Source organism: Diadema antillarum, unplaced genomic scaffold (genome assembly GCF_040938485.1).
Source record: "Diadema antillarum isolate AM-2024a unplaced genomic scaffold, OU_Dant_1.0 seq00000206_RagTag, whole genome shotgun sequence".
In the NCBI taxonomy this organism is placed as follows: domain Eukaryota; kingdom Metazoa; phylum Echinodermata; class Echinoidea; order Diadematoida; family Diadematidae; genus Diadema; species Diadema antillarum.
The window spans coordinates 19487-38972 of NW_027271265.1; positions in this window are offsets into that span (position 1 = coordinate 19487).

Below are 19486 nucleotides of genomic sequence, written 5' to 3' on the forward strand. Positions count from 1 at the left end.
ATGAACCAGAAAATGTGTATTGTAAGTGTACTGTCCCTTTGTAGTGACTCGCTGTTATAACAATGTATACTGCGCGTGTCTTATGTTCGTGCTGATAGCACGTTATATGAAAATAATATTCCTGAACGAACACATCTAATTAACACAAGGCAGGATAAAGCCTGTTCATCTGTGTCACATAGAAGGTTAGTAGAGGAACAGTTTTTGCTCGTCTTTCCAGGCATTTCTATGTCTTTTATTCACAGCCTATACAGAGTTTTCAACTACAATAGAAATCGCAGAAACCTGATGAAAACAAAAAGAGCAGACTCTAAGCTTTCAAATTACGTATTACTCAATACTCAAATTTTCTCGCCCATTGAAATAATTAGAAGAATGTACTGGTAGAATGTTTAATGGGAGAAAAAAAAAGAGGCATCAATGTTCACTGTCTATTCAAGTGCATTACACCACCCTCCGGTGCTCTATTTAATGTATGGCACCAAAAAAAAAAAGAATCTGAAACTTCATCATTATAAAACAGATTAGGCCTATTTGCCTAAGTCAAAATTTAGTATGCTCCTTAAAGTAAAGTGTATCTGTGACTAATGTCAACTTTCAATGCGATAGCTCTATCTTTTCAAAAGTTATTTCAGCTGAAACCTTGTAAAGGGTTTAAATGGGAATTGACCTGTAAACCATATATGGTACACGTAATCAAAATATTCGAGGAAAAATAATGTTCTTGCAAGCTGCAAAAATGGATAATTTGCCATTTGGATTTTTTTTTATAACAAAGTTTAGAATTATACATACATGACATAAGAATTAAGGGAGCTTCCCGAAGCAGGAACCATGCTAACAGTAAGCATACCGTACAAAACGGACTGTCAAAGGACGCCAGCTAGACAGACTTGAAAGACGCTAAACGCAAATCAAAATCTCCTCGGACTTACTTGACACTAATTCGACACTGACTCGACCTGACCTGACTCGTCCGACGGCGATTAAAACTTCTGAGCTTAGTTTATCGTACTAAATCTTGCTTCGTAAGATCACGGCCGACATATGATGTGACACTGACTTGATAGTCGACCAACACAAGCGGATTCATGGGATTATCTTATCTCATCTGATTATGCAAGACACGTCTGACACTGACCCGATACTCGATCAACACAAATCGGATTCATTGGACTATGATATCGTACAAAAAAAAAAAATACAGCTTTGCTTACGACGAGCGATCCATCAGTAAAGAACCCTGAGATTGATGGGTAGAGTTATAGATTGGACGACCTTGCCTCATCGGATCACGTCCGACACGTCTGACAATGACTTTTATAGTCAACCAACACAAATCTGATTCGTCAGACTCTGATACGTTACACTTCAGAAAGTGACCATAAGGGAAGTATGCTTCCGACGAGCGACCAATGAGAAAAAGGCTATGAAAAGCTAGGCCTATGTGGAAAAGGGTATTACTAACCGTTGTAATCTCACACGTCATGTGTACACGTCATGTGTAATGGATACATTGCACATGATTCCGATGTCAATTTCCACCGTTATTTTGTGCCATTTCAATAGAGGGACATCTTTTCATCTGCTGTCTGACATTGAGATAAGCTGAAAAGGGGAAATTGCAGACACTATTTTCACATTTCAGCTAATTTCCACGATTGTTGCATTACATTTCTCTCCATGAATTTATCTGCTGCCGGACATTGATATGAACTGAAAGAAGAACAACAAAAAAAAAAATCAGAGACAATTTTCACATCTTAGCCACTCCTCGAATCATGAAAAGGTTTAAAGAAAGTGAGAAAGGAGTTATTTTTTTATATTGTTATTCTTTTCAGGTATTTCTTCTTTCTTCGTTTGTTTAACTCCACCTTTACTGCGTGCATGCTATGACTTTGACTCTCGCAGAAACAATCAGTACCTTTCATCTTAGCCGATTATCCTGTCAAACTACGCAAGAAACAAGAGTAGGAGCCTAACACAATACATGTGCTCTATTGTAGATTATCAAATCTCACATGAATACGGTGTGAACGTGTTTATCACTTTCCTAACTCAGTTGAGAACGCCAGATCGCGTCAAATCGGATACTGTTGTTGTCCTTGTTGTTTTAGTTGTGGTGTTGGTGGTGGTGGTGGTGGTGTTGCTTTCACAGGGAAACTCGAGGCATGAGCAGCCATAATGGCTTAATTTCATTGAGTGGAAATTTAACGAGGCCATGGTAACAATGATCTAGAAAATGTCTATTCTATGTGTACTGTCCTTTTGTGGGGACTCGCTGTCATACAGTGTATACTGTATGCACTAATGTGTGCTGACGGCAGTTTATTATTAATGAAACACATTTCATTAACATGAAGCAGGGTCTATTGCTCAGTCATCTGTCTCATATCAAAGGTATGTCAAATGTATGTACGAGAACAATTTTAGTTCCTCTTTCCGGACATTTCTGTGTCTTTCATTCACATCCCGACACAGTAGTCATCCCAACTACATTAAAAGTCATACAAAAAAATCTATGTAAAGAAAAAAAAAACACAGGATTTTGCGAGATATAGTTACAGAAAGAGATTATGCTCAACAATACAAACGTGATCCTTCATCACAAGACTACCAAAATGTCGCCAGATATGGATTTTTCTTTTGATAAGGGCACGCTTTAAAAGAGCATTTTCTACCTTTAAAAATACATATTACTCAATACAAATGGAATTTTCGAAACCATCCAAAAAAGGGGAGATTGTAGGCCTTACACTGGAAAAGTGCTTACTTAGAAAAGAGGCTTAGGAGTTCACTGTATAATGTATAAAGGGACAAAAGTGATTATCATAATCCACATAGCGACTGTAACAGAGGGATTTTTTACTATTAAAGTCAAAACTTAGCTTAAACCTTACAGTATATAAACATTATACAGGATATATTTCTGATATCAATTTCTAATGAATTAGCGTTATCTTTTATAAAATTATTTTAGTTGAAACTGTGTAAATGGTATTTAAGAATAGTTAATGAAAAGGGACCTGTAAATACTTTCTAATCTTTTTCAAATACTTACTCTTTTGCCTCTCAGTCCCCCTTTTTCCCTTCATTTTCTATTTCCAAAATGCTGAAAATACGGTACGATATCCGTCTTATGTTCAGATATAGAAATGGTATTTAAGAATAGTTAATGAAAAGGGACCTGCAAATACTTTCTAATCACACTATTTTGGGAAAAATGTGTTCAAGCTCAATGCCAAAAATATATATGAGTATAATGAATATAAGAACGACCCAAGTCCATGGAAGACCATTTCGAGTAAACTAAAGAAAACTTCATATTTTCTTTCTTTGTCCAATAATATTCTATTTAACTGTGACGGGAAGGCAACATTGTATATACAAATTAGAACATATATTATTATGACAATGAACATTTACATTAATTATTGTGGAGAGGCCATTTGTGTGGTGGACTTGGGTCGTTCTTTGATTCAAATGGACTTGGGTCGTTCTTTGATTCATATACATGATATTCTGCTCTAGAGATGAGAGAAGGATGAGAGAGGGCGCTATTATATGAATGTAAGAATGGCACAAGTCCTTCATTCTTACATTAATATAAGATTTAACTCATTCATATCAGGCACTTCCGGGGGTAATTAGGATTTTATGCACAAGATGAATCCATGCATAAGCTACAATTTCCCATGTCAAACTGAATTTGGCCAAAAATTGGACTTGGGTCGTTCTTATATTCAGGTCTTCATATATATTCGTTTTATAGTCTCAAAATTTAGAATCATACATAAGATTTGCCCTTTTACAAAATAGAAAAAACTGACATAATTTCACTGGTTTTAAAATGTAAAATCCGTTGTACAATTTTTTGCTGGTTTAGTGATGCATGGTCACAAATTAATTTGTCAACAATTCTGGACAACACTGCTGATAGAAACAACAACATGTAACGCTGTATCACAATATGACAGCAATTAAAATCACCCTCTCAATAGTTAATGTAACACAGAGTAGAATTTTTTCTTCAAGAGGACACGACTCTAGGCCATTACACGCCACACACAGACACAGACGCAGACACACACGAAAAACTAACAACAAAACGAATCATCAATAGTGAATCATGAAAAGTGATCACAGCAATTGTAGTTATTACTACCAACATATACACTGCTATACTTAGACCTTATGATAAGTTCTATAGATACCGACAGAAATTGGTAGAATGTACTTCAATCACTATCAACACTAATCTTCAACAAAGTAAATTTAGTAATAAACATTTGGTTAAAAGAAAGGGGCAAGGAAATGTCAAAACTTGGAATATCCTTTTGATTATAACTACAGAATTATGTTTGTAGGCTTTCAGAAGTGTTAATTCTCTGGTTCGGTCTCCCACTAAAATATATACAAAACATGCCTGCCTAACTCGTCAGGACTTTCCGAGGTCACCACGAGGAATAATCCTCGATGAAGTGGAGAAGATACGAGATATTTCAACCTACATGTTTTTATCTGATGGCGTTCCTTCGTGCAGTCAGTGTTTATGTGTATGACAATTAACTTATATAATTATCTTTGGAAAAACCAGATCATTTAAAATTACCTAATTTCAGGAATCGATACCACGGGACTTTAGAAAGCTTTCATAGAGACGGGCAATATGCCTTTTTAGGCAAAACTATGTCAACGAACAACCAAAAACAACGAGAACAACAACAGTGGGTTTTTACCTATAAAGGCATTACTCTGCATGTGAGAGAAGATGAAGCTAGTAACTATATTTTCACATGCATGAGTATATAGTAGCGAAAGTGTAGATACATTTTTTTTTCTCTGTCACACATATTCCCTACGGATAGACATGGGTAGATTATGTTTGAGTGTTCCACAGACAATTTTCCGACTGAATTTATTGGAATATATGGTTATTGTATTGAAAGAAGTAGAAACACTTTTTCAAATACTTACTCTTTTGCCTCTCAGTCCCCCTTTTCCCTTCATTTTCTATTTCCAAAATGCTGAAAATATCCGATATCCGTCTTATGTTCAGATATAGAAAACTCAGAGCATGAGCAAACTCAAGTAAGTCCGACCGTATAACACAAACTAAAGTCAGGATGATGTGAACACTGACAGTATAATGTTATTAATCTATCACCATGGTGTCTCATTTCACAACGTTAATTTGAAGCTCATTTGAAAAATCATAAACAATGCCCTGCAAAGGATAAGCCACGCCCATGACTGTCAACACTCGGCGTAGAATGGATCATATGATATGGGCAATGGAGTGTCATTTGTTTTGAGTAGCTATGCAGCTTTCCAACGAGCATCACAGAATTAAAGCTGACGGGCTACCGATGGGCAGTATTATCATATGCAAATATAATATGGATAGGCCACGCCCACCACGCGGCTAGAAGAGGATTTTTTTTCTCACTTTTCATGCATTTCCCTATGGGTATATAATTATCATATACTCCAATTACATATAATTGAATTCCAAACAAATGTATTTGGCACATTTCAAAATACTCCTGAGCTTTCGTCATATCTGAGGGCAATGAATAACTAAAGAGTGAAAATAAAGTTTGAATCTGAATTTGAATTTGAACTTCAGTTGCAGGAAGATTTCACGTGGAGGGATATTCAACTGATTTGAAGACCTTTGAGGCGCCCTAGAATGATAAAGAATTAACTTCTGTTCAGCATTTCTTATGTCGTCATAAACAGAATAACTTTATTTCTATTCTCTTGCAGTCGTTTACGCTGTGCCTCAGCGAGGCAATTTACAGGCTCCTTTTCCGTAATTGCCTATTTCCATCAGTGAAGATTCTTTGTCCTTCCTCGTAACGGCGAGACATGCTCTTCCGATAAAATGTTGCACGCTGTTTAAACTACAATGTAATCACATTGCACGGAGTACACTGTTCGATACTTATAACAATGACGCTTTGACGGTTCTAAAACCTGTAGCTTTGTGCTTGAATACCACACAAACTTGGTATATCTATCAAAACAAAATTTTGATTAGCATGAATATGCAAATCAATGCAGAAGATAGAGGGATTTCTCTGCACTTCGGGGGTACCCCCCCCCCCACACACACACACACTATGATTACAGGTCTACAGATTATTTTTTTTAGTCCTTATCATCTTCAATCGTGCAAGTTATTAGCATATATAGATTTACAAGGACTAACTCAAAATGAAAGCAGTGACGTCATTTGTGCTGTTCCTCCAAAAATCGTGGATTACATGCATTCGGTGTCACATGACCACGATCATAGCGGCAACACAAATCCTGTGTAGCAGTTTGTGGAAAAAAATGCATATCATTTAAGGCTACACCATCGAAAAAAAAGGAGCTCTTACTTTTTCTAGCTACTCATAGCATAGACGCAAGCCATATTGCTTCCAGATCTTTGACAGATCTGTTCTACAATGGGGTCCATGATTTATAAGGCTATAACATAAACATACATCTTTCCAGTTAACAAAACAACATATTATTCACAGACACAATACTTAGTACCTACTTGAGTATTATCAATAGTCAAGACACCCCCCCCCCCCCCCACCGTTCCTCCAGGGTACTGAACACATGTAATGAAATGCCTTTGATGTCACAAGATTCTATCAAAGACATTTTTTTTTCAACGAAACAGGCATAACAATTATCTTAATTGCTTCTATGACTCACAACTGTACGTAGTACATTGTACAATTCAGCATCGATACATACTCTTTGATTCGTTCATCTAAAGCAGTAAGGCAGCTGAACTGTCTAAGAAACATTAATAGATTACTGTATGATTTGGTGCCACGGTATTGAAACATATTATAGTTCACGCCTGCAGCTTTTCGAATTTGGTTTCGGTGAAGTTTCTTTCTTACACCGCTTTTGCAAAAAGAAGATCTTTTAAGTTTACTGCTTACCTAGTAGGTATGTACGAGCCATAGCAACGCGCTGCGTTGGAATTTCTGTGGGTTTTGGCTTGGAAATTCAAAAGGTATGTTAGTCGAAACAAAAGAAATTGTGTGAAAAACGATATTCCCTTGGTAAGATCAGATGACGGAAGGTTAAAACGGAGCTCTATTACTTAAGTTTCACCCAGAAGACTTGACTATTTCGAGCAAAATAATTACTGTAAAAGTGCGAAAACCGCCGCGAAAGAAACCACTTTTTACAGTAAATGCATTCGATCACATCCAGTAGACATTTTATAAGATGTTACTGCAGATTTTTCGTGAAGAGCGCCACCTTGTGCTCGGATTCTAAAGATGCATACTAGGACCTCACTTAGACTCGTTGTAGTACTGCAGTGTAGGCCTATGTATGAAACAAAAGACAGAACTTGGCTGAAAGAAACGGATGAGGGATGCTGTGATTGTGACGCGGTGGAGGCGCACAATCTTTCAACCCACTTTTCTACTTCTTTAGCTTTTCTATTTACCACTACTATATGCTACTATTCTGGTAGGTAACAATGTAAGGATGTAGCACATGCAGAACATGCATCAGGTTGATGACAGGCAGCGGGGAATTCATCGTGTTGACCTTCATTGATGCTTGTGTCTCAAGTGTAGTGAGTCAGACATAAACGATGCATTAAAGAACACAAACGACAATACCACAGTAGGGGAACGTGGGGCAGGATGGGCCACATTTCACTAAATGTGCTTTATTTCAAATACTACGTCACAAGCTTCCACATGAAACAGGATTTACAAAGATTGTGTAAGGCAACACTATCACACGTAATATCATCGTAATTGCCTACTTTTATTTTACGTAATAGCCATCTCAAAATAGCCAAATCTGTCCCATCCTGCCCCACATACGTGGGGCAGGATGGGACAAACAATGAAGACGCATATTTCCGTGTTCCACTTGAAACGGTCGCTCTTTCGTTTGTAATTCCGGACCATTCTGAAACTGCAAAAAGAATAAAACATATACATTAACCTTATCAAATAATAATGATGGGGCAAGATGGGACACCCGCCCAATCTGCCCCGAGGTTACACACACTACACTTCTAAGCTCTACACAATACATGCAATGACATACAGTCTGCCTACATTTTGTGAAATAAACTTGATGTATAGGCCTCCTATACTATAAAAACCACATAATATCAACGTTCTACCTTTCTTCATGCCAGGGATACTATACATTTCATAACCTCAGAAATTCTGCCGTCATCGATATCAATTTTTGCGTTTGTCCTCCACAGCTCAAGAGCATCTCAGCTTCACAGAGCGTGGCTTCCTGATAGCGTGCTTTTTATCAGTGCAGATTATAGTGCCCTCTGATGCTTACTTAGATAGTTATCGCATTGTCCCATCCTGCCCCGTGTCCCATCTTGCCCCACCTTCCCCTACTATTGATTGTGATTCGCTACAAGTTTGTGAGTACTAGTACCAGAGCAGAGCATGTGTACAGAGCATCAGTATGTGATGATTGATGTGATGACTGAATGTGTGATATCATCAGGAGACGGGTCGGCGGAAGATTGGCGTGATTAGTATGCAGCCAAGAAGCCCGAGTATTTATACATTACAGCATATTACACTGAACAGTCAGTAGCAATAACCAGCAGTTACATATAAATAATATATATATATACATATGTATATATATATATATATATATATATATATATATATATATATTCGGTATAGCTAAATGAAGCAAAAAGTCAGCAATCATAGCATAATTGAAAGGATAATAGCAACACACAAAAAAAAAATATCCAGCCCTGCCTTTATCTATTCATCCTTAGGAGCAATATAGGCCTAGTGTGTTTTTCATCAAAACAAAAGTAAACATAAGCAAGGCAGAACACTGGGAGAAAATACTACTCAACGCTTCATGGAAATGATATGGTATGTCACAAAGTGTAAGTATTGTTGTTGTTGCTATTGTTGTTGTTGTTGTTGTTGTTGTTGTTGTTGTTGTTGTTGTTGTTGTTGTAATGGGTTGATACAAGATATTGAAACATAATGGTTCTGTGGTGTGTGGTGGGGTGAAGGAGGAACGGTTGGCTTTTCTTAAGCTGTATGAGTCTTAATCTTGCTACACATTATAATGAGGACTGCGTAATACATGATACAAAATATTATTTCATTCCAGATATCCTCTTCCGAGGCATACTCTTCTTGTCACAATTGCTTTGAGTTATGTAATGTGAGGTATCGTGATAATTTTCAACGTTTATTAATGGGAAAGTAAATAGAAATATGATACGAATCTAGTCATTGCTTTGCGTTTTTTGAGGTTTTTGGGGGTAACATACTTGCAATATTCCTTGCCACACTCAGTAAGTGTTGTACATGCAGTTGTATTTAAGCCTCGTCGGCCTCGTCGGACTCGTCGGTCTCATGCCAAAAGGGCCTTAACACCATAGACTTTGTACACTATTAGGGCCCTTTTGGCATGAAGCCGACGCAGTGTTGTTAATAACAACAGAGGGCGCGATATCCTATGTGAAAAAAAAAAAAAAAATGTCTGTATCATTTTGATCATACCAGAGAAATGCCAACCCTAAATATTGATGACTCTGAACCTCTCACAAAATACCTAGTACTCGATGTTTGCAATTCTTTACGAGATACCAAATTTTTATTATTCTTTCATGTTAGAATAATCATGTTAAACATGTTTACCTTTCTTTGACCTCAAATTTGTCTAGTATTCTTACGACATTTTTTTTTTTTCAGTCACATGATTTGACCCAAAGGTTGGTTTGATTTGTTTTTTGTTTTTTTTTTCGTTTTTTTTTTCGGGGGGGGGGGGGTGCGTTTTTTAAGCTAGAACAATGTCAGTAATTCCACCGTGACGAATGTCACCATCGATATAATGAGTAATAAATATCAATGCTTTGATAATGTACATGTTTTGCGAACCAATAAACATGAGTAATCCCCTCTTTCAACCGTCAACGTTGTTCAAAAAAAAAAAAAACCTTCTCCTAAAAGTGATCGGTGACCTTAAAAAAACAGTACATAAATAAAAATCGGCAATGCAATAATAGCACTTCAACATTTACATAAACTGTACCTACATAATGATGTGAATTAAACTTTTATTAAACTGCGAAATGCTGTCATTTGTAGTCTCTTGATAAAAATGCAAAACGTCACACAGACTAGCTGCGAGACTGAAATTTGATTGAGTGGCTACACTGGAGCTCAGCGCTAGATGGCGCTATCTATCACTGGCGCTCGTAGACGACTGTCACAGGCAAATTTCAAGATGACCAACCCGTTAAACCGAATGCGAAAAAAAAAACAACAACAAACAAACACACAAACAAAAATACAGTTTAAAATCGAAATGCATGTTTTAGTCAGGTTTGGATACTATGGTTATTGCAACAAAGGAGTGACAATGTGGGTAGTGTCGACGGAAGTATCACGAGTATCACAGAAGAAAGACTTTAATTTAAACAGTTTTTACCATAGATCTCGGACTGTGTCACCGCCATTGAAATGTCAGCTGTTTTATTAATTGATTACTACTGAATGATGTTTTCCTTTCAGAGGAACACGATTGGCAGGGTACATTAAAACAGTGATTGTGATAATTGGACGGCTAAATGACAAAAGGAACCTGCCCGAATTTGTTTTCTTGTGACCTCTGTGGATCTGTTATTAGCTTCACTGAATGGTTCACGATGAGTTCAACACTGGAACGCTGTAATTTGGTTCAACTAAGGAACTTTTAATTCTTCTCTTTCATCTTACCTGGCAGACATCCGTAAGTCTGAAGTGGAGATAACTAAGCTCGTTTATTTTCTGATGAGGTACATGTGTTTTTCTTCCTACCTTCTTTTTATTTGTCAAGTTTTTAGGGTGTCTTGTTTATATTCTATTTCAAAGAATAGGGGGAAAAGATAATCATGAAAAAAAGAGGATTATTTTCGCTCACAACGCCGTAATCCCCTCCCTTCTTCTCGTTAGTGATTATTTCGAGTTTACTGAGTTTACTTTTGCACATTACCGATGCAGTTTTTTTAATGGGGGGATTGGTTTTTGCTTTTGTTTTTGTTTTGTTTTGTTTTGATTTTGTTTTTGTTTTTTGTTTTTTGGTCAAACTATTCTAGTCTTCCTGGCTGCTAAACCCACTCTCCTAAAACGTGTCTGTATACTGTCATCGAAATATCACCTACGCGAGCACATTTCCGTTCCGCTTCCGGCTGACTATAAGGAAGAGAAGGCCAAGATTCTCACATTTTTGTCTCCCCAGTGGAACATTTTGATTAAGTTTGCTCAACAAAATGTCTTGGTGTGACAATCCATAACATACTTAATTGGAACGAACATCCTGGAGTCATCCGCAACAGAGCTGACAGATTGTTAAATAATGTGGGGATATTTTCATAAATTTCGATTTCTGCCACGAAAAGTACTGCTTCTTCTTCTTACAACACTGTCGTATGACCTTATTTCAACTATTGTGCAATGGCTGGGCAAACTCAAGTATGACGAATACCTGGAGATTGTTCTACTACAGAAAAAAAAATGGTCTGTATCATTGATATCAGTGATTGTCTTGCCAACGCATCGCTTGTACATCTTTTAATTTGAAGATTTTAAAATCACTTTTGATATCTTATTTTCAGAGCGCAATTTCTCGTGAATTCATATTCTAGGTAGAGACTTCCACAGTTTCTGTTCAATTATTTTCGGTTGTTTGATAACAGAAGATAATTATTTATGATATAAGAACGATATGCTAGAACCTTGATGTCACAACGTCTCACACGACTGTTCAAGTTATATGTCTCTTGACACTTTGTCAGCTCCGCTCCGTTTACTTCTCTGTGGATATGTCCCTACAGTACATAGCTCGATGTAGGATGTGCGATATAGTCTGAACTTCACTTGATTTATACTATATCGAACGGCTTCTAGTTTCTGACAAAATACTCCATGCAGTAGAGTAGAATATCAAGTTGGCAGCAGGCGTACGTAGTTTTCCCTGTTGTAGGATCTTACTGCCGAGCGGTCGCTCTCGCGTCGTCTCTGAGAAGATCAGCTTCTTACAGGGTGGTATACCTCCCCCCCCCCCCCCCCCCCCCCCCGTCTCTCAGCAGGTGAGGCGCGAATCTCTCTCAGGTGGGCCGCGTGTCTGCTAAAAGGAAAAAGAAATGAATACGAAAGTTGTTTTTCTTTCAAATTCATTAAATTCATGACTGATTACGCAGTACCTGCCGCATGCTGTAAGGATTAGAACCAGCACTTGTTGTCCGACGGAAGCCCAGTGGTCTATCCGAGATGACGCCTGTCCGGAGATCAGTTGGAGGTCGTAGGTTCGAATCCTGCTGGAGTACGTGCGCCCATGATTTCTTTTATAATAGCTACTAATGAAATTCGTATCAATTCAGTGCTTATGTAAGTCGACGTAGGGCAATTTGTCAATCAGTTGCAAGAAAGTTTTTGTATTCTGTCTAAGTGGGCCTCGGGGGAAAAAGGAAAAATTAAAAGGAGCCAGTCTCAAATTGAAAAAAGAAACAAACAAATAAACAAACAAAGAAACAGACAGACGTTGATAACTATTAATCTACTCATTGATCCCAGACTGGCCGATCAAGCATCTATGTGCTGTAATTGTGGAAATTTACAATGTCACAGTGATCACGAATCAGTAATATTTGTTTGTCTATATAAATCGTGTATGTGAAGCAAATGAGGCAATGTCTTCATGGCCTCACAAATCTCTAATTTCCTGTACCTTAATCATCACAAGCTATCCTCTAATATTCTTGTTGAAGAAATAAGAAATAGAAAGAAAATAATCGTTATTCGTCCCTCTAATGTCTGTGTTGCAATTTCTATCAAAAAAGTCTGTTTTACTGGAAAATTATATGCAGTTAAACTATTCATTAAAAGCATGATTTCATGATAGTTGTGTGAATTAACCTATGAAACAGTAAGTGCTCACTTCATCATCTCACCTACTTTAGTGTTCTTGGAATCTATATCACTCTTAGTGAAAGCTTTCAGTGAGATTCTCATTTGAAAGATACAATTTTCATGAATATTAACCATTTCTCTACTACGGTCTCATTCAACTGTTTTCATTTAAATATTCAACTTGAACTCGATATTCAATTGGACCGTAAACGTCCGACATTAACTGTATGACCAGACAACGCCAAAATATTCTGTGGATAAATAACAAGGTACAAGCTTGTATAAGCTTGCACAGTACGCGGGATGATATTTTTTTGTGGCTTGGAGAGGGTATTATTATTGAAGTAGCTAAATTTAGGACTCTTCTTTATTGACGAATGTTGCCTCATAAAAAAGAAGATAAAATCAACAATACACCTTGCAGTTTCCACATAATATGATAAGTCAATATTTTAAATGCGTAAAGTATCATAAGCATTGCTGAATGATTAATGGACCAACCGGGGAGTATAATGGATAAAATACTTTTAAGCTCCAATTATGCATGTCATAGCGATGCCGGAAGTATAGAGGTCCCAGAGACGTGCATGAGGTTACCAACTTCCGCAAGTAGAGGTCAAGGTCAAATCTTGTGAGTGAGTTGTGCAGATTATTACATCACTACGAACATAGGCTGTCATTACCTTAGTCTCGATTCCAGCGCCAGATTTGAATTTTCGTTTTCTTCCCTCTGCCTGACAAACAACTGCATCGGCACTGTTGCATTATACAAAGACGTGTTTGACTATCTTAAACTGACTTGCGGATTTACTTCCTGTTTGTAGCCTATCTGAATTCACCTTGATACATCAACGTTGAGAATCATGGTGTCAAGGAAGTATTAAAGTTCAGAATTTAGACCAACATTGTTCGTCTGGTCATGTGGTGACCAGTCAATGTCTCTCGCTTCCACGTTCTTATTGGATCACACGTCAGCCAATCAGATCGCAGGGAAGAAAAAAGTAATTGTTTAACGCAGTGGCCTGGATGAATGCAGGTGATCTTCGCGGTGGCTTTTTTCGGAGAACCGTGCAGTTGGAGATGGTCGATCGGAGCGGAACACTTCGGCCCTAGTCGCTCCTGCCCTGCTACTGGAGCTCTTTCGCCGCTACCGTCGGGCGTTTCCTCCAAGGCTTGTCTCCGAGTTTGCATTCCGGGCCTCCAATTAGAGGCTTTGGAATCTGGACTGGTCAGGACTCAGTGTCCCGAAAACTCATCCATCATTCCAGGGAGGGCGTGCCGCCAAAGCTGCCATGCATTCCGCTCTCAAATTCGCCGTTGCTGTCGGTGTTCTTCTATCAGCTGTCCTGCCGCAAGGTAAATTCACAATTTAATGTGACGTTTTATTTCTCGGAAGCCGAGAGATGTATGCATAGGATTTCTAAAGCACGAGACGGAAAGCGACAGCAAGAGAGAGTAAGAGAGAGAGAAAAAAAGGAAACGAAATGAGGAAAAAGAGGAGATGAGGAAGAAGAAAAGAAAGAAAGGAAGAAAGAGAGAAAGAAAGAGGATTGGGGGCATATGATTATTGAGAAGTTGGAACTATAGGGAATTGGTATAAGTTGTTGACTTTATAGAAGCGTAATATCACCCTTGATATCCCCACAGGAGTTTCCTCAAATCGTCGTCTCGCGTGAGGGAAGTTATAACTCCCGAGGGACTGCTTATAAATACCATAATAATCATCATTTTTGTTGCAAGGATAGACAAGGCAATATGATTATGTTTATGATCTTAGGGTCTGCATATATTGCACATCATCTTTAATATTGCAACCCCTTCTGCGGCAATTCAAATATCTGAATTTATTTTATACCTGACGTGACGTCTCTGATGCAATATAACGATTTCGATCCTCACTCCATATAGAGTCACGTGATTGCATTATGACCAATCACCGACAAGTAATTAGATATTGACAGCACATTCCCCTCCCAAAATTTTACAGCTGCCAGCTTCTCTTCTGTGGGCGCGACAATGTTCATGTAAACCGGATGATGTCCTCTGTCACCAAAATCTCAAGTTTTTTTTTAATGGATTATTGTGTGCCTTCGTATATATAAGTGTTTGAATTTCTCATTGTTGCATACTGTACATTCTGCTACAGCTTCGGAGTAGAAGTGAATAGATTGATGATTTGAAGAGTGAATGAATATCTATATATTATGAAAACTAAAGAAAAACGCATTACTGGTTTGATGAAGTTTCTTGATTTTTACTGATCTATCATGCACGCTGGCTCCACCTCCTTAAGAAAGTCTTGCTCGTCATTTCACTCATCTCAAATTTATCAACCCTAAACATGTCATTGGACTTCAGAAGTGAGCAATGATTAGGTCCAATCAGACCGAACTTAGCGCAAACTACATTTGGTCATAATTCGCCACTTTCAAAATTTTCACACGACGGAAATGATACTGTACTTGTAGATTATTCGTGGAGTTTCAAACATACCGACTCCTGAACCCTATCGGAAATTAATGACGTCAAGTTAATTCGCACCTATGTCACACGACGGGTAAAAAGAACCCTATCAGTACCTCCTGCTTTTATAGACTACCATCCACTATACCGAAGAGTTAAACCCCAGTGTAATGGCGCCTGACATGCATGCAAGGCCGCTGCTCTGAATTGAACTTCTGAGACGAATATTAATTCTCTATCCGTTGGATCTTTCAATGTCTTATAACTTTACATCTTGCTTTTCATGAATTCATGCTCATTTTTTTCTTTCTCCATCTCTCCTCTCTCTCTCCCTCTCTTATCGTATGAAATGTTTTGTATATCTACATATATGATTTTATATATATATATATATATATATATATATATATACACATGTATATATATCCTTCTCCCATACACTTGGTCTTATAATTGGTGTTTCTTTTCTTTGTTTTTTTTTTTAGCTGTGTATTTTTCGTCTACATTTCACCTTGAGTATCTTACTATAATAAACTATTATATAGCGGAATGAGATGACGCGTCATAAAAATCTTTAATGCTCAAAAGTGTTCTTATGTCATATTGGTAAAGTAATCTATACAATTGTCTCTAGCAATGTGATTAGAGTAGTTCAATAGATAGCAACCAACGTTACATACCGACCTAGAGATTCTGAAGGAAAGAGCCTCCACGTGGGCTCGATTATACCAGGGGAACTTAGGAATTCTCCTCCACTGACCACGGCTGACAGGTCATTTTGAATCTGGCAGCTTTACTTATACTGTTCGCCAGGATTTTCCTCAAGTCATGATCATCGTATCTTTGGCGTGTGCAGTGCGATAGGTTCCGGAAAGATCCATTGTGTTCACAGGTGTGATATCTCTCTACCACGCATTGAGTCCACCTGCGTGAGTTAGATTAATAGTGACCTCACTTTGTTAAATTAATCGACCGCTTGAGCGACCTGACATGTGTTCTCGATAGAACAAAGGGAAAGTGCATAACTAATTTGCTTGGGACGAAATGTGCATATCTAACTGAATTCATGACATGTCACCTTAACCTCTTAAATCCCGGAAACTACAATTCTGTGGTTCCAGGTTACAGAATGATAACGTTGCTATCATAGTTAGTGTGTCATGAGTTGTAATGAAAACTCTATTTCCTAATCAGGTACATATACACACATCGTTCCTTGTTTAGATTGCAGAATTACCGGAAAACCTAAATCCCTTTGATTATCAACTTACCCGTGCAGTAGCAGGGTCTACACTACACATTTCTGAATATCACAGTTTATGTTGCTCTCTCAAATGGATTTTTAAAAGATCGTGTTTCCTTTTGATTTTGTGCAGCTTTTGGTAGAATTCAGAATATCGTTCACGTCCATTCTGGACTATAAAGCAACCATCGTGATGGTGACTTTTGGCAAGGAAAGTGTTTCGGATGCTTTGTCAATACAAAAGCTGACCTCCCACAACCTACCCCCCCCCCCCCCCCAAAAAAAAAAAAAAAAAAAATGAAGAGATAGATATTCAAAAAAAATCGCACAGATGAAGAAGTATGATAAAAATAGGTGTAATTGCACTCAAGATACAAACTAACCAAAAAAAAAAAACAACAACTTTTAGACGATGACACCTCTGCCTATCTTGAATACGTATTGTGATGTCACCATTAAAATAGTATGTGAAACTTTTGAATTCCATGGCACTCTTAGCTTTGCCCTCGCGACTTGTTTCATTTACGGCTACTGGATAAAGGAAGTCAGGACCCCCTTTAAGAGGTCAACCGGAAAGGAATGGTCGTGACTATTGCACATTGAGCCTTAATTCCATCATCATGCGAATTCGTGCAAAAAGCAGCTTACATACAGGACGAGATTAACATATTATCGCAGTGAGTCTGAGCATGCGTATAAACCCTCGTCCTTGCGTTTTCTTTTCTTCAGCTATTATGCTTTGGGTATTCATGGCATTGCACTTTCTTCAACGCAAACCCACATTCTAATTTTAGACATTTTTATTGTAATCATTATACGAAAATATTCCCAGAATGACGCAAGACATCATTAATTTGGTAAGTGACTTTCCGTGAAGCTTTCCAGTTAAAAATTAAAACAAAAATGAACGAAAAAGATTTACAAAATTTCATCAGTTATCATACAGCAGCAGAATGATCTTGCAACAGTTTATGTAAGTTCACAAATTCTGGTAAACAAAAGAAAGTGTATGAAATAATCCACTGATATAAAACATCGAAATTAGTAGTTCAACACAGAGATAACGAATGTTTGGGATTTGTTTTTTGTTTTTCCTTTTTTATGACGAATAAAACGTTCACGTTATAGGACATTTTGATATTCTATACTATTTCGACTCTGTTTGCAAAAAGTGAAAAAAATATTCAAGCAAAAATGTTGCAATTGACATGTCTTCTCTCCGGTGATAGGAGTTAAATTAATCTTCAGTTAACCAAATTGGGCATTCAACGCCATTTCTACAGTATCAGTTACAGAAACGTCAGTTTTAAACAATCAAAAAATGTTAAACCGTGGTACAGAGAGAGAGAGAGAGAGAGATGGCCATTTAACAAACTTAATTTTGATAAAGTCGACGTTTTCAATTAATTCCATGCGATGTAATAATTAGGCTTAAAATAGGGGCGTGTCAGCGTACGTTATTATTTTGATTGATGTCTTGTGGGGTAGGGCCTATGCGATGTGTCACGCCCATTTGATAAATGTAAAATTTGCATAATTCAAGAACAAGATTTGAACTATCATTTTGAAATTCAGCCATGCAGCGTTACTAGTATATTGGACTGGTGTAGATTGCTAATCTGTGTTATGATAATGGTACAAATTAATTAAAATAATAATAATAATCAATGTAATTAAGTTGCGTTTGTTTCTTCGCTCAAAGTGGAATAAGTTCAGTTCAGTTTTTCTTTGCGTGCATGCGTCAGCCAATGCCTGTTCTTCAGCTGGTCCTTGCCGCAAATTCAAATCAATCAGTCAATCAATCAACGGTCAACATGTAACACGTGATGTAATCTCCGGTTCCACTGGATTGTGTTTCTACATAATTGTATTCAAGTGCCCTGAAACCAGAGGTGTCTGGTCACAGCTAACGTCACCTGTCCTTCACTCTTTATACGATTCAATGGAGGGAAGTTTGTTTTGTTGTTGTCGTTTCTTAAACGACAGATTGCCCTGTCAGAAAGTACTATGTGATGTTGTAACAAATACTCTGACAGAACGAGCTATATAATTCCCTGAAATAACGCTCAAGAAACACTACAAATGAAGAGTTAAAGCGCAATTTTTAAACATTTTTAATCCATCATCATATAGAGTAAAACAAAGCTTTTCCGAAGAAACCTCACTAGTTGCATAACCAGAAGTAAGCTGGAAGTTATTTTAAAAGGAAAAGAATTATTTCATGTTTTCCAAATAATTTCTTTGTTTTTAAGCAGGTTTAATCTCAAATTAACCAGAATGGAACTAACTCACTTTGCAACAAAACTTCAAGTACAAAATAGCCTCTCCAACGCGAATACCTTTATGGGTATTTTTTTTTTTATTCTGTTTGCTACTGATAACCAAATTCAAGGCTAAAATACCTTGTTGTCATTGCTGAAGAGACCAAAGTTTTACAAGTGCGACCTTAACCTCAAAATGAAATAATTGCTCCACGGTGCCATGTGACTGCAGGTTGCGACACGGTGACTAAAAAAGAAGAACAAAAAGAAAAGATTCCCAGCCATAATATGCTATTGGTTTTGGTTTTCCTGCTTGTTTTTATCGCGCAAAATTTTCCCTTTTGTCTTTAGTGAACAACTCTCAAATGCATCAACCAAACAATACCAGAGTAGGAATAAACCCAATTAATATATCTCCTCTGTCTTTGGAACAGCCTGTAACGCAATTAGTGGCAAGGACTCGTTATAACGTTTCCGCCCGCATTAGGAAAATAGAACAGCAATACGAAGCGGCGATAAAACATAACCTTGTCATTACCATAAGTGAAACATGATTATCTCCCCCCCTTTTTTTTTATTAATAG